The sequence below is a fragment of the Physella acuta genome, unplaced genomic scaffold (genome assembly GCF_028476545.2).
Source record: "Physella acuta isolate Inbredline_101_S28 unplaced genomic scaffold, ASM2847654v3 ptg001732l, whole genome shotgun sequence".
Lineage (NCBI taxonomy): Eukaryota > Metazoa > Mollusca > Gastropoda > Physidae > Physella > Physella acuta.
Window position 1 is genome coordinate 1,581 of NW_026733243.1, and position 15,513 is coordinate 17,093.

Consider the following 15,513-nt stretch of genomic DNA (forward strand, 5'->3'; position numbering starts at 1 on the left):
GGCCTAATATGAAAAAACAAAACAAATGAAATGTAAAGCGTGAACGTAGTTGTGTTTGGTCCATTTCACTCTTTGTCGCATCGTTTACTGATCACCACATCAACTACAAAAAACTGATCAGTAATGGTATAGAGAGTTAAGGTTGATTGATAAAGTCGTTTTATGCAAGAAAAAAAAACAACAACAAAACAAACAGCTTTCTTTTTATATTTAAAATTTTAAATAAAAAAGAAAATAGCTTTTTTAAAATATAAACTAATAAGCCGGATGAGCATATTGCTGACTACTCTTTGCCGAGGTAAAAAAAACAGGTGAAATTTCACTTCACTTGCCCCATAGATTTCCAGATTCAAAGTGAACTTCAGTATTATTACATTGTCTCTAAATAAACCCTAAAGTATTTCTTTAAAGATTTTAAAATTGATAACATTTTTGTTCTACCACTACTAAAATGTTTGTCTAAAATCAAGAAATAATTTATGAAAAAAATATAATGCCCCGGGTGAGGATCGAACTCACGACCTTCAGATCGCTCGCCGTTATGTTTCTGATTATGAGACTGACGCGCTACCTACTGCGCTACCGAGGCCTGCGAATCAACATGATTTAAATGCTTACATAAAACGGGAGTGATCTCGAACATTCCCATATAAGAGTACGTGGATGGCAACTCGGGATATAAATCTAGACATGATTTTAATCAGTTTTTACATACTCAAAACTTTTAAAAAATAGATTAGAATGTCGTAGAAAAAAGGATTGCGCAACAATTGAACAGAAAATAATGAGTATATAATTATTCGAAATATTAGCACTTTATACATTTCTTTTACATTTTTTTAGAAACAGGAAATAGCGTAAAGTACTACTTCCGGACAACGGAAATTACTCAAAATAATGAGTTCTTTTACTTAGTTTTTGAAATTTCGTTTATCTATCTGAAACAATATTCAAGTTTTCGAAAAACCAAAAGTAGAATAAGTTCCACAGGAAATCACTGAAAAGTTTAAACAGAACTACAAATTTGATATACTGCTTAAATATGAAAATTTCATAAACCTAGCTGTAACGGTACTCAAGTTATTCATAAACCTAGCTGTAACGGTACTCAAGTTATCGTGTTACACACACACACACACACACACACACACACACACACACACACACACACACACACACACACACACACACACACACACACACACACACACACACACACACACACACACACACACACACACACACACACACACACACACACACACACACACACACACACACACACACACACACACACACACACACACACACACACACACACACACACACACACACACACACACACACACACACACACACACACACACACACACACACACACACACACACACACACACACACACACACACACACACACACACACACACACACACACACACACACACACACACACACACACACACACACACACACACACACACACACACACACACACACACACACACACACACACACACACACACACACACACACACACACACACACACACACACACACACACACACACACACACACACACACACACACACACAAACACACACACACACACACACGCACGCACGCACGCACGCACGCACGCGCACACACACACACACACACACACACACACAAAACCAACCAGAGGGATACGGACAAAGATCGCAAAATTAAGTTTTTCCGACTCACGTATGTGTAAAACGTCGAGATTTGTGAGAATCTCGATTTCGATTTTTTTGCACGATCACAATACCTCCTCTATGCTTCGTATAGGGGAAAGTAACAAACAAAAATTAAACACAAACCGCTTTTTATTTATATTTAAAGTTTAAAATAAAATACAAAATAGCTCTATTTTTTTAAGCGAAAAAAGTGGCTGGGCATAATACTGACCACACTATCTCTTCACATGCCGAGGTAACAGTAATTGGTGAATTTTCATCTTGTCTAAAAAATACCCATTAGTATTTCCTTTAAAAATTACACATTAAACTTCTTTGATTACAAAAAGGTAGTCTAAAAGCATAAAAAAATTTAGGAAAAAAAAAGAAACAAAATACAATGCCCCGGGTGAGGATCGAACTCACGACCTTCAGATCGCTCGACGTTTAGTTACTGATTATGAGACTGACGCGCTACCTACTGCGCTACCGAGGCCTGCGAATGAGAGGGACTACGATAAGATTATTCGACTGAAAAGGAGTATTGGCTCTTCTTTGTCCTGTTTCAGCAGTTGTTTTGCATATTAAACGGTGGAGTTAAAATGAAAGCATTACAGCGTTTTAAGTTTAAGTCTTCGTTCTTAATTATAGTAATTGAAGGTGTTTCTACCAACACAGTCGAGCCTCATCTGCCCGGGGGTTCGAACTCGGGATTTTTCCATTCAGCAACCGTGAGCTTAAGATTTAAGTTTAAAGATTTAATATTTTACACCCAGGTTGAATACGTGGGGTGGAATGGTGAGTAAGAATTAGGATTAGAACTTATCAGAAGATATAAAATATAGTTGCATTAGAAAGACATGGGGTTTAAAGGGGTTGACTAGTGTGGTAATTTCATATCGTGTGATTTTGATAACGTTGGGTAAGTTTGATAAACCATAACGTATGAGTGACCAATTCTTCAAGTTTTTTTTTTTAAATTCAGTTTAAAGAAAAAAGATATACCCCCCCCCCCTCTCCTAACCATTCCTCAATAAAAATGAAACTAAAAAACCCAAAATAATAGCACTTTTTTTTAAAGCAAAAGTAAACAAAGAAAAAAAGTCATCAAGTAACTAGATCTACTACTAGGATGATTAACTCTACCAATGTTCGAGATAGTGGTGTTGATTACTTCCCCTGGCCAGGCCGAGGTTATCAGTTAAACAACAGTCTACGTCCCCATCACACGTGACCAGACGCGTCAGACAACAATTCCCCGTAACTCGTGGCTGTGTTAGCGGTTGTCTCCCCTTGTTATCAAGATCCTATCGACCAGCAAGGGGAAACTATCGCAAAATGTCCATCGTCCGGGACAAATTCCAACTTCCGGTTTTACGTCCCGTCTTTAAAAAAAGTCACTGTTCTTGTTTGCACATGAACCAAAGGCTAACCTAAATAACCAATAACCTAAACTCATTAAAATAAAATTAAAAATATGACATTTATTGAAACTTAGGTACATGATCCAAAATCTAACCTAACCAAAGTTAACAAAAACTCACATTTTAGCAAACAAAAACATAGTATATATTGAGAATGGTATGTGATCCAAAACCTAACATAAATAACCAATAACCTAGTCTTAATTATAATAATTAACCACTAAAAATGTGACAGATATTAAAAATGTTATCAATGGTATATGTTAAAAAATATAAAGTAAACTAAACATTATAAGGTACAAATTGGGAAATATTTAACAAAAAAAAAAGGGTAAATAGAAGCAGGCGAATCTGTGCATAATAAAGTTCCCTTTTCTAACCTGACGGTCTATGGGGCTAGTGAAGTAGAGTTCATCTATTTCTGTGACCTCGGAATATGAAGGAATAGTGTGGTCAGCACTATGCCCAGCCGCCCTCTCTTTCCCTAACGTGAGTTAGGTACCCATCACAGTTGCGTGGACTCAGTTCTTTCTACTGATTTGAACACGGATTCGATCTCAAGACTTTCGGGTTAGCAATCTACCGCTAGGCAACGCCTTCCCATACGTGCATAATACCACAACGGTAATTTAAAAAAAAATTAGACCAAGATATCTTAATCACGGGTATGTGAAGTTATTGCGTCAATGTATCCTAGTTTATTGGATATTGTTACCTTAGCGACACTTTATCATTTACAAGGGTCTAATACTACAAATTATATATTAAAATTGTATAAGATTTTATATTGTCTTATCGTGCATTTCCCTTGTTATATTAAGCTTGTGACCGCTGTATCCCATACAAGATCGGTTACAACAGATTAAATCATCTTATCCCCAATATCCTGGTTAGCCTTAACATAGAGGTCAACCTAACCATATCCATATCGCTCTCGGCGAAACGAATAACAAAAACAGATTAACGATCCATGTTAGGGATTATCCCAAATCCTCTCAGTGCACTTCCCGCCCCCACTTCTTCAAATTCCCCCATGTTATTGATTCCATGTACCCCTATAGAGAATGTAATTTTTGTCTGTTTAACATTCTCTCCGTGTCTTCACTCATATTTTTAACGTATTTTAAATGATTTCATTTCTTTTTCCAGTTGCAGATTTTTAAAAAACGAAATCCTCTCAACATTTCAAAAAGTAAAATTTTCTATTAAAAACACCATTTAAATATAAAACCTGATTTACAACAAATTACAAAAAAAAAAAAAAAAATTAGGATGACGTCATGATTGGAAAATTTTGCTCCCTCACATCCACACCGCTTTCCCCACAACAACCACATGACATGTACGGCTACTACTACCTTTGTACTCACTTTTGTTACCCAAAATGATTTTGGCCCTGAAAACGTGTGGTCAATAAAACTCGTGGCCCAGTACAAATGTTAGCAAGAACATTTTTGTCCAGAAATCTAGTGGGCAAATAATTTTTTTTTGTTCTAGATAACTAGTGGCCCAAAAAAATATCACAGCAAAAACACTCAGCCTCAAAGTATTCATTACGTTTTTAACAACAAAATCACGCGAACTTTACATGAATCATGAGATACTTTAAGAATTTACATGACAATACTTCTCTGTTATTACGTCCTCGGCATATGAAGCACTATGACTCTGAAGGGAAGAAAATACCAACCAAAAAAAAAAAGAAACAAAAAAGTTGCCCCGAGTGAGGATCGAACTCACGACCTTCAGATAGCTCGCGTTACGATTATGAGACTGACGCGCTACCTACTGCGCTACCGAGGCCCACATTCGACATAAATGTCAATCTCACGGCGAGGGGTGATCAATTGCTCCTTTGATTTTACTGTCTGATAAAAATAATCGAAAAATTTATGACGCTTCATTAGGCCTATAAGATAGATTTTTATTTTAGTAGGCCCTACATACCGAGTAATTACTGAACAATAAAGGACCTACATTTAAAAATAAATTAGCCTTATCAATTATTTGTGTATGAAATAATACTATTTGGGTCGATTTTGTTTGTCGATTTTGTTTGTCAATAATCGTCTTTTAAAGGTTGGCTATGCTATATTCAAGCCTTGTTAATGAACTATATTATTGAACAAATAAAGAGAAAAGGAATTGTGGGTTTATCTGTGTGTGTGTGTGTGGGGGGGGGGGGTGTGAGAGAAAATGGAGAGGTTAGGGTAGAGTGGGTACTTCTGTTTACATTTTTACTACTAGCAGAATGTATAACATTGATAAAAAACATTATGTATTTTTGTTACTAACAGAATGTGTCTTTGCTAGAAATATATGTTGCCTTTTTTTTTAACTAGCAGAATGTTTTTTCACTGGAAGGATGCGTCTCGACAATTAAAAAAATGCCTTAATACACGAGTGTCTGGTGTTTTTTTTTTTGTATAGCTAAATGTTTTGGGATAATGGCTGTAGGATGTGTGTGGTGGTAAAATCTAACGTTTGTCAGAACTGGCTGCATAATATGCCTGTATAGCTAAATTTCGAGGGAATATAGCTGCTAGATGTGTCTTTACGTATAGCTTAAGTTCGTGGGAATATGGCTGCAGGATGTCTCTATAAGTATAGCTAAACTTCGTGGGAAATGGCTGCATAATATGCCTGTATAGTTAAAGTTCGTGGGAAATGGCTGCAGGATGTGTCTGTACGTATAGCTAAAGTTCGCGGGAATATGGCTGCAGGATGTGTCTGTACGTATAGCTAAAGTTCGTGGGAATATGACTGCAGGATGTGTCTGATGCTAATAGCCGCAGCCAATTGCTGCTCACCACGCACGTGAATAAAACACCTGCGGTATTAAAACTATCTCTCACGTGCCCGCCCGAACAGCAGTCAAACGTCACAAGCATTTGACGTAATCGCTGCTGATGGGGCGGCCATTTTGTTGACCCAATCACGTGATGCTTAGAGTCGAGGCTGGTTGTCCTGGTAACGGCCCTGGCGTCGATCAAGTTTAAGGAGGTTTAAAGTTAACGCGAGTCAGTTAAAGGTTAGGTGGTTGATTGGGAAATTCATGTCTCGTGTTTGGCTCAGGGGTTCGAAGTTATCATTTTATTGTTTATGTAATAGGTTTGGGGGTGGGGGTGGGGGGGGGGGGGGGAGAGGGGAAGGAGGGTTTGGTTAAAACGGGTCCATTTTTGCTTTATTGGCAATTATGTTATTTAGGGTGGTGCTTATTCTGTAGATATTTTTGGGGGAGTCGATTGAATCAAAGAGATGAGGGAGGGGTCCCTGAGGGTAGGGGGGGGGGGAAGGATAAGTTTATTTGTTTCATTTTGTCAATAGATTTTCTCGTCCAATATTACTGGATAGATTAATGCGCTTTTTTTGCTGGATAGGTTTAAGCTCTGTATATAAGCAATAGGTTTACCGATGATGTAATTTATGGACGCCGTGGGAAATGCAGAGGGGATGTAGAAGTGATACATTTGTAAATATATTTCCTCGCTCATAATTCGTTGTTCACGAAGAATTAGCTGGAAGTAGAAATAAACGTTATAGTATATAGCACGTTATCGGGTAGGTTCATTTTTTAAAACTTTAAAACAAGTCTAACATATTTGGTACCAAAACCACTACAATACATTCCGACTATCCACACAACATGGACTATGTATATCACACTCCTCCAGCCCTTATACAAGAACTACTTTTTTGGTCGCGGATTTAAAGTAGTTTAAAAGTTTCTATAGAGACAAAAATCTGGCAAGCGGATTTATGTCGAAGAGAAAATTCCAACAGACGACACCAACACTCCAGCACGTCTGCCCGCTAGAGGGTGTCAGCCATTGTAGGAACCGCCAAACCCCCAAGTGGGGCGTTCATAAAGATGCCACCCCCCTCACCCCCACCCTCCCACTCCATCTTCCGTCGTCTGGACAGAAGCGCCACATTTTTAACGTCTGCGTTTCCCGTCTGCTGATCTCACTGCCGGCTGGCCAGATTTTTTTGCCAGATTTACTGCCAGAGTTACGGCCGAGTTGTCTGACAAGAAATGCCACGTATTTGTCGTCTACGTCATTGAACCGTGAAGCTGAGAGGGGGGGGGGGGGGAAGGGGTGAAGGAAGACGTCAGCCAGAAGATTGAAGAATCTGGTTACTATGGTTACTAGGAGGTGAGCGTCGCTCAGATGAAATTTCAGACCATACACGAGATAAAATGATAGGCATCGCAAACACTGGCACCATTTGCCAGGTACCACACAGTAGACATCACAAATAGAACCCAAACATAGACACCACAAATATCCTCAATAAATATAGACCAAAAATAGACACCACAAGTAGACAGCACAAATCGAAACCAAAAATAGACACCACAAATCGACACCAAAAATAGACAACACAGACAGACACAAAAAATTTAAAACCACAAATAAACATGACTCCATGTAAGACATACCATACTGCAAAAGAATGACACCACAAAGTGAGACCAAATAACACACCAATAAATGGTACCATGTATCATATAAAAAAAAACCGCCAGTTACCAACAATCCCACAATGGACATCACAGGTTACGCCGAGATAATACACACAACACACACAACACACACACAACACACACACACACACGCACACACACTCACTCACTCACTCACTCACTCGCTCACTCACTCACGCACACATAACACACACCCCAATAGGACCTAATCAAATCATTATTTCTAACATATCTCGTTAGGTTTGCTGCATTTATTCGCCCACTAAAGCGCTGTTGTTCTTGTTTTCACAAGCTAGACTACAAACATAGGCAGACCATAGAGGCGGCTTAGTAGATCCTAGACCCCACCCCCTCCACAAACCTTTAGAGGAAAAAAAGAACAGAACCGGTGGCCAAATCCGCCTATATGTAAAAAAAAAAAAAATTTTTCCTTTTCGAAACCGACTGTCAATGTGTCAGGTGAAGTAGATAGTGATGTAGGTCGTATTTATTTTACATTTTTATTTTCTATTGTCTTTTTCCCTTCGGCTTTTCATCCGCATTATTAACATAATAAATTTACTAAGGATGACCTTCATAGAATTGTCCAAAGACCTTGGTGACTAATACGGTTAGTAACACGCTCATACTTTAACCCCCCCCCCTGACACACACACACACACCATAACCAGCCAAATCCCGTTCAAGCATCGCACCACGTGTGAATGCGCGAGATTTGAGCTCACGTCGTGGGCGAGCTCGCTGAACCGTGACGTGAAAAAGTTTTGAGAAAGTCTCGAGAGACTCGACATATGGCCCCTGACAAGAATGTCAGACATTTTTTTTTTGTTTATGTTTCTTGGTCTTGGTTAAAATAAGAAACACTTTAGCGAGATGCTTAATATATTGTCGCGTGCATTTAACTAAAAAAAAATACTTTGTGTTTTTAAAAAAAATTAAATTAACAATACATAAACGAGGCCTTAAGCTGTTATAAATTATCTATCTATCAGTCTAACTTTTAAAATAAAATTGTAAGGTTACGTGATCCACTTATCCAGAGGGACATTTCTGTCTTTGCTGCCTTATGAGTGGCGTTGGCAAGGGTGGTGTTGAGGATGGGGGGGGGGGGGGGGGAAAGAAATAAGTATATCCCACTCACATGAAAAAATCCTGCCAACACCACTTCACCGTTGTTAGTTACGTTATATCCCTGTATCCTCTATAAACCTGTGAACATATTTCTCAATCTTGCCTACAAATATCGATAGAGTCCTTTTACGCGCAGAGTGACGTGTTACTTAAAAGATAACTAATTTATTATAGCTTAAGACGTTCATTGCACTTCATGATATGATCCAATTTTTTTTTACATGCTCTTTTACAAGCGTATCTTTTTAGCACTTTTAGAATTGTCAATTATTCCTGAAACTGTCGTTTTCATTGCTTTGATTTAAAAAAAAATTAAGGTTCATATCTTAATGACAGATATAACTCGTGTCTAGATTTTGTTTATATATATATATATATATATATATATATATATATATATATATATATATATATATATATATATATATATATATATATATATATATATATGCCTAATGAGATAGAGAGAGACAGAGAGGGGGTGGGGAGGGAATGAGTAAGAGAGAGGGAGATCTATTTGCGTCTTGATAATTCTGTGTAACATCATTAACAACCCGGACTGTCAATCTGCCTCCCACTGACCACCCCGGCTCTCCTGTGTTGAGCTGATTAAAATATAAAATTAAAAGAAGTTCAAAACATAAAAAAAAAAAAAAAAAAAAGAGTAATAAAGAGTTATATTGAAAGCGTAATTAGGCTAATTTTTTCCTCACGTTCATTGGGCTACGTGATATGCACGTCAATGAGAACAATTTAAAGCCCCCCCCCCCCCCCCTATCGCGACCTATCCGTCCACACGGACGTTTCTGACGTCCAGTTATATGAGACATGACTAGTGCTTGTTCGGTGTTGAAAGGTTTCCCCCACCAGTCCCCCCAACCTCGTCCCCGCCTCTGATAATTTTTTTTTTTTGCCCGTAGCTTTTTTTCTTGTTCTTCGGGCCTGAAGCTAGTGCGGGAGACACAGGGAGGCATTGTTTCGCGGCTTTGTGCTGTGGAATTAACGAGGCTGATTGACACGTTATCCAGGTTGAGGTGATGCGGAGGGCAGTAAGAATGTCGAGGCTGTGGGCAGGTGAGATTAAGCTCTGACTCTGGCATCACGTGTGTGATTCTACAGATACCACACCTGGAAGGTGCCGAGGCTAGGGACGGGATAATGAAGCAGGTCATTTAGACTCGCATGTTTTTTTTTAAATCTGTATTGATCTAGCTTAAAAAAAACACACGATAAATTTGTACAAGTCCATTGTGTGTGGTCAAATCCATATAAAACTATTTTCTATAATTCTTTCTACATCTACTTGTATATGTTTTAGCAATATTAAACCATATGTATACAATTTAAAGAAAAAAAGGTAGTGTATTCAGTAGACTGTAGGCCTATTTAGAGATTAGTTAAAGTCATGTTTAATTTGATCGTCGATCTGAAATTAGTTAAGGTATGTTCAGTATGCGTTATGATTACGGCTAGGCTTACGGAGAGCTTCAGAGCTAAGTTTTAAGATGTGCTCTTAGTACTAGAAATGGTTAAATTTTGTTTTATTCTAGACAGAGCAACTTTATAGTATTTTTCTCACAAATATATATTTTTAAACGTCGATATCTTTAATTAATTTTGGCTGTTACAATTTACTACAACAGTTCTCTAAAAGCAAAATAACTGTTTCTAACATTATATTTTTGAAATGCAAAAAAAAAAAACAAGTAATTTAAAAAAGTCTAGTGACAATTTTAGCGCAATTTCCTTGTGTTATCTAAAAATAGCTCTGTCGTAGCGTAAATCAAGAGCAGGGTTAGTAAAACCATTGGTTAGCTATTAAAACGTTTTTTATTAATTTTTTTTTCAGTATTTTACATGTTTAATTTACAATAGAGTAACATGACTAAAAACCATTGCGCGCCCAGCTACCGAACGTGACGTCGCAGCCATTGAACGTGATGGCGCAGCTATTGAACGTGATGACGCGTGTGGTGTGGTTGCATAAAATGCCTAGTAATTCGGTCCAAATTTTAATTAATTCAAAAAATTGTTTGTGACCAAACGCAAGGATATTTTTGAAAACTTTCTTCGGCAATATTGTTCAAAATTATGGCAGAAATCGATTGGTACATGTTTCAAGTCGCTTAGTGGTCTGGTTGCCGAGAGGTGGGCAAAAAACTGCATTTTTTTCGAGGTTTTTTTGCTTTTCCGGGAAATCCATGAAAGAAACCCGGAATTTTTATGGCCTATGTTCATCCTCGTAACTTGCTTAACATAATTGCTTTTGGAACTAGTCCTCGATATTGCTTCGTTGAGGAGGAGATACGACTTAAAGCTGCGGACACACATCCATCCATCCATTCATCCATCCATTCCCAGAAAAGACGAGTTAATAAACGCAATTCTCCAGAATGGAAATTGCGCTAAAAAAAAGTTACGTCACGCTATCTGATCGCCCCCATTTTTCATCACACATCGTCACAAAATTACGAACCCCTCCTCCCCCTAGGAGTTTGAACTCATTTATGGACGCCCCTCACTGGAAATCGTGTTAAATTTAGTGTTTGAGTACGGCTAAGCCAACAGTTCCAAAATACTCCCTGACCTTTTAACTTCCGGTTTGACGAGATGAAATGGAACTCGCGGGGAGGGCAGTAAAACCTACAGCCCACATCTGGTCACCAGTAATTAGTGCTAATTAAAGGTGAAACACTGGACGGGGTCTTGTCTTAGGTTGGGTCCTGGGGGAGTTGATTAACGTTGGGGGACTTGTCAGCGATGTGGTGACGGTGTGGTCCTTTTTTAATGGAAGGTTTTGGTGTGGGTGTAGGTGTGGGTGTGGGTGTAGGTGTAGGTGTGGGTGTGGTTTGGGTGTGGGTGCTGTTGTGGGTGTGGGTGAGGTTGTGTGTGTAAATTTCAATGTGCTTATGGGTGTAGGTGTAGAAATGGGTGTGGGTGAAGGTGTGGGTGTAGGTGTGGGTGTAGATATGGGTGTTGTTGTGGGTGTGGGTGAGGTTGTGGTTGTGGATTTTGATGTGCGTATGGGTGTAGGTGTAGATATGGGTGTGGGGTGTATGTGTAGGTGTGGGTGTAGTTGTGGGTGTATGAGTGAGTGTAGGTGTGGGTGTTGTTGTGGGTGTGTGTAAGGTTTTGGGTGTGGATTTTGATGTGCGTATGGGTGTGGGTGTAGGTGTAGATGTAGGTGTAGCAAAACCACGATTTACATATGTGTAACCAAGCTTTTAAAGATCGTAATTACGCAAAACATTATTTTTTACTAAATCAACAAAAAATGTTGCGACCTTATATTACTCACTCTTCAAGTATTACGTTTTTCTGTCTAATAATAATATATAGATCTAGAACCGGATCTACTTTTTTCTTAAAGGAGTGCAGTCTGCTGACGGTTGTTGTGTGAAGATCCCGAACACTCTAAAACTTTCACTCACTTCCCTCCGCTTACAACAGGTTATAGGTTCAAATACCAGCCACGCCCTGGCTATTAATAGCTTCATCGAGGAAACGATCGGTTATCCATTGCGTGCAGGTCTGTTAAATACTCCTCCGGTGGATAAGATGGATGCACCACTCATCCATCAATCCACCCCCTCTGATGTGACGTCTTTCACCTGTTAGATTGACCCCCCCCCCCTCCCCCTGAAACGTCCGTTTGACGGCGCTTTGACGGCGCTTTTAAATTATTTTAGGCCGAGATCGAAAAGAAAAAAGAAAAACTATCGAAAAAAAAATCTACTTTAATTAATAGTGGCCATTTGTAAATTTCCCCTGTCCCGTGGAACAAAAGGTTCGAAAAGTAGACTTTTTTTTTGTAAATTAAAATAATTTTTTTTCTTAATTTTATGTTGTTTTATGATACAATTAATTAATTAAAAAAATCAATTTGGACTCAACAATATATATAAGGTGCATTGTCTACTAACTATTACCAATTGATTCGTTAGCAAATTATTAATAATCGAAATGCTATCTATTCCAGTTAGTGTGTCTATACTATATCCCGCCTACCTCAAGAAACAAATGCCCAAAACACCACATATCCAAATTACAACGTTCTTCTACCACCACATACCCGTAACCACCACATACCTCCACAACCACAAGCCCATTCCCCTGTTTTATTGCTACCTGTCATACACGTACACCTGTGGTAGATTTATTTATAAAGGGTAATAGTCTGGTCATGTATACAATTTAAATTTAATTGGAATAGCTTCCCTTTAATATATTTGCACTAAAGTGGATTTGCATTTTATTCACTTTGGCAATGTATAAAATTATAATCAAATATTGATTTGCAATATACAGAAATGTGACGCTAAGTTTTGTTTATGTAATGAGTGTATTAACAGTCAATAAAGAGACACCACGTTTCAGAAAACAAGCACAACGCCATTGAAATTTTTAATGTTGTAATAGGTGTTTATTTATAGCCCAAACCAATGGCGTTTCTGCATTAGGTGACTGTTGGTATTGTGCCTTCTTGAAGTGACGCCTATGGTTGGGAGGGGACAGTCTGGGTCAAGATTTGGTGTATAAGGTGTGACACCCTCCATTTATGTTTCTACGTCTGGACTATATTTAGATAACATTGAAACTACCATTTAATGTATCTTTATTTTTGACGTGTTTCCCTGCATTTATTCCTAACATGTTTCTGCCCAGACTTATTCTTTGTTTCTAATTGAAGTGTTAAAGGGGATTTCCTTCAGATTAATTAAGGAGAACTGGTCAACAGGTCAAGCTCTATGTGGCCCTTTGACTCCAACTTCAGCCTGCATTTCTTTCTGGATTTACTTCCATAGCCTTTGTCCTTTAACAGTCTCCTAAACAGCAGTTGTTTGATTTTAGTTTTCTTTCCTCTTTAGAGGTAGCTGTCTTCAGCTAACGGGCCTCATCGGTTTGAACTTAGGACTTTTGAATCGAACAATTATATGGTCCAACCCGAGACAATATCTACAGCGACACCCCCCCCCCCCACTACCCATAATTTCCACACCCACCCTACCCACATGCCTCACACACATATTCAAGTCGTAAATCAACCGAACGTCAAACACAAGCAAACAAAAAAAAATACAATTACGCCCAACATCTTCTATCTACCATGTTTTGATGAGAGGTTCACCAATCCCGACTTGGTTTCGTTCCCTACACGGTCATTAAAAACTGCTCAACTTCAATCAGTTTGTCCTGCCTCGCCGGAAGTTTCAACTGGACACTGGGCGACTTTTGTGTCAGGTGAATGACCCACTCGATCATAATTTACACCACGTCTTTGTGTTCGACACGCTCATAACAACAACACAAAAATTGTGGTGATCTACAGAATTCCAGATTTTTTTTTTTCGGAGGTTTGATGATAAAGTACAACAAATATTTATTAAAATTGAACGTTGACTCAAACAAGAAATATGTCGTCATTTTTTTGCTGCGTACTATTTTGGTGATTTGTTAACATCATTTGAGTTCAGAGATTTTTTTTGTGTCAACAGCAAGTCCCCATCTGTCCAAAGGTTCGAACTCGGGACTTTCAGGTTAGCTACAATGTGCTTACCCGCTCGACCACTCCGCCCTCGATAACATTACCATTATATTGATACAAATATAACTTTGTGCTGACGTATTTATTTATAAGCATACCATTTTAACAACTGTCTTTCTAGATTGTTTGACGACTTATGGGGGTTTTAACCACCTGAGAAGATTTTTGATAAATGACATTTTTAGCTCTGAACAAAGCCCATTTTACTCATAACACTATCGTGGATTTGAACGATTTCTTTTAATCATCGCTGTTGAAAGGAAGCTAATAGTATACGATCCAAAACAACATAAAGAATGTGTTTTATATTTAGAAAATTAGATAAAATATTTAAAAAATGGAAACAAGTGTATTTTCGAGTTATAAATTTGAAAATATTCTACTCCTAATGAAAAGTTCTTTATAAAGCTCCAAAGATTGTGTGAAATAAATTACAGTTGTTTTTATGAAATTCGTCACTTTATCAATTCGGGTCTCCAAATTTCTTTTCCTGGTATCCAGAAGTCAACTCGCCGTTACAAAAGTCAACTTCAGTTTGACTGCGGGTATGACTGGGCCAAACGTCGTTGTAGTGAGTTGATAGATACGTCCTGTCTCCCTGACCGTCGCCCCTGTTTTCACTGGACGACCAAGATTAATGACCCACCGGACCGGACACAAAGCTAGGGGTCACCAGTCGCCACTGACCAGTGATTAGCCAGGGCCGGGTTATACAAGAAACTCGAACACGACAACACACACGAAAAAAAAACGTGAATTGTAAACCTCGGTCTTGCTCGCGGATGATGAACGATCGTCTGCTACGGAAATGTCAGCAGACGATGGTAGATTTTCTGATTTTCTTGACAGTTGGTCGGGAGTTAAATGTAGGGGTGTGTGGACGAGCGGTAGAGCGCATGATAACAAACTCGAATTTCATTCGCGCGTATGAAGATACAAGAATTGATCGGACTACACTTTCCGTATACTGTAAAAAAAAAATAATCAAAGAAATGAAAAATGAAGACATTAATCTTGAGAGTTTTTACTTTGACAGCTACTAATTTCTTAACATGTCATTTCTGTCTTCTGTTAAAAAAAACTATTGTGTGGTCGAGCAGTTGATAACATCTATTGTTAATCCATTGACTGGAGTTTGAATCTCACTAATTATAAGGCCCGTTTCCAAAAAAATGTAAATTGTATGTTTCCGTTTGCGGTAGAAACCAGGCTATGTGGTCAAGCGGT

General features: G+C 38.4%; 3 non-coding genes across 3 annotated transcripts; all 3 read right to left on the reverse strand.

Annotated features, from left to right (window-relative positions):
- Positions 1–494: 494 nt before the first annotated feature.
- On the reverse strand, positions 495–589 carry Trnam-cau (transfer RNA methionine (anticodon CAU)). Its single transcript has 2 exons — positions 553–589; positions 495–530 (listed from the first exon to the last, which is right to left on the reverse strand). It is a non-coding gene; the product is annotated as a tRNA-Met (tRNA).
- A 1,509-nt stretch (positions 590–2,098) lies between these two features.
- Positions 2,099–2,193, reverse strand: Trnam-cau (transfer RNA methionine (anticodon CAU)). The gene is made up of 2 exons: positions 2,157–2,193; positions 2,099–2,134 (listed from the first exon to the last, which is right to left on the reverse strand). It is a non-coding gene; the product is annotated as a tRNA-Met (tRNA).
- A 2,643-nt stretch (positions 2,194–4,836) lies between these two features.
- On the reverse strand, positions 4,837–4,924 carry Trnam-cau (transfer RNA methionine (anticodon CAU)). Its single transcript is given in 2 exon segments — positions 4,837–4,872; positions 4,888–4,924. It is a non-coding gene; the product is annotated as a tRNA-Met (tRNA).
- Positions 4,925–15,513: the final 10,589 nt, after the last annotated feature.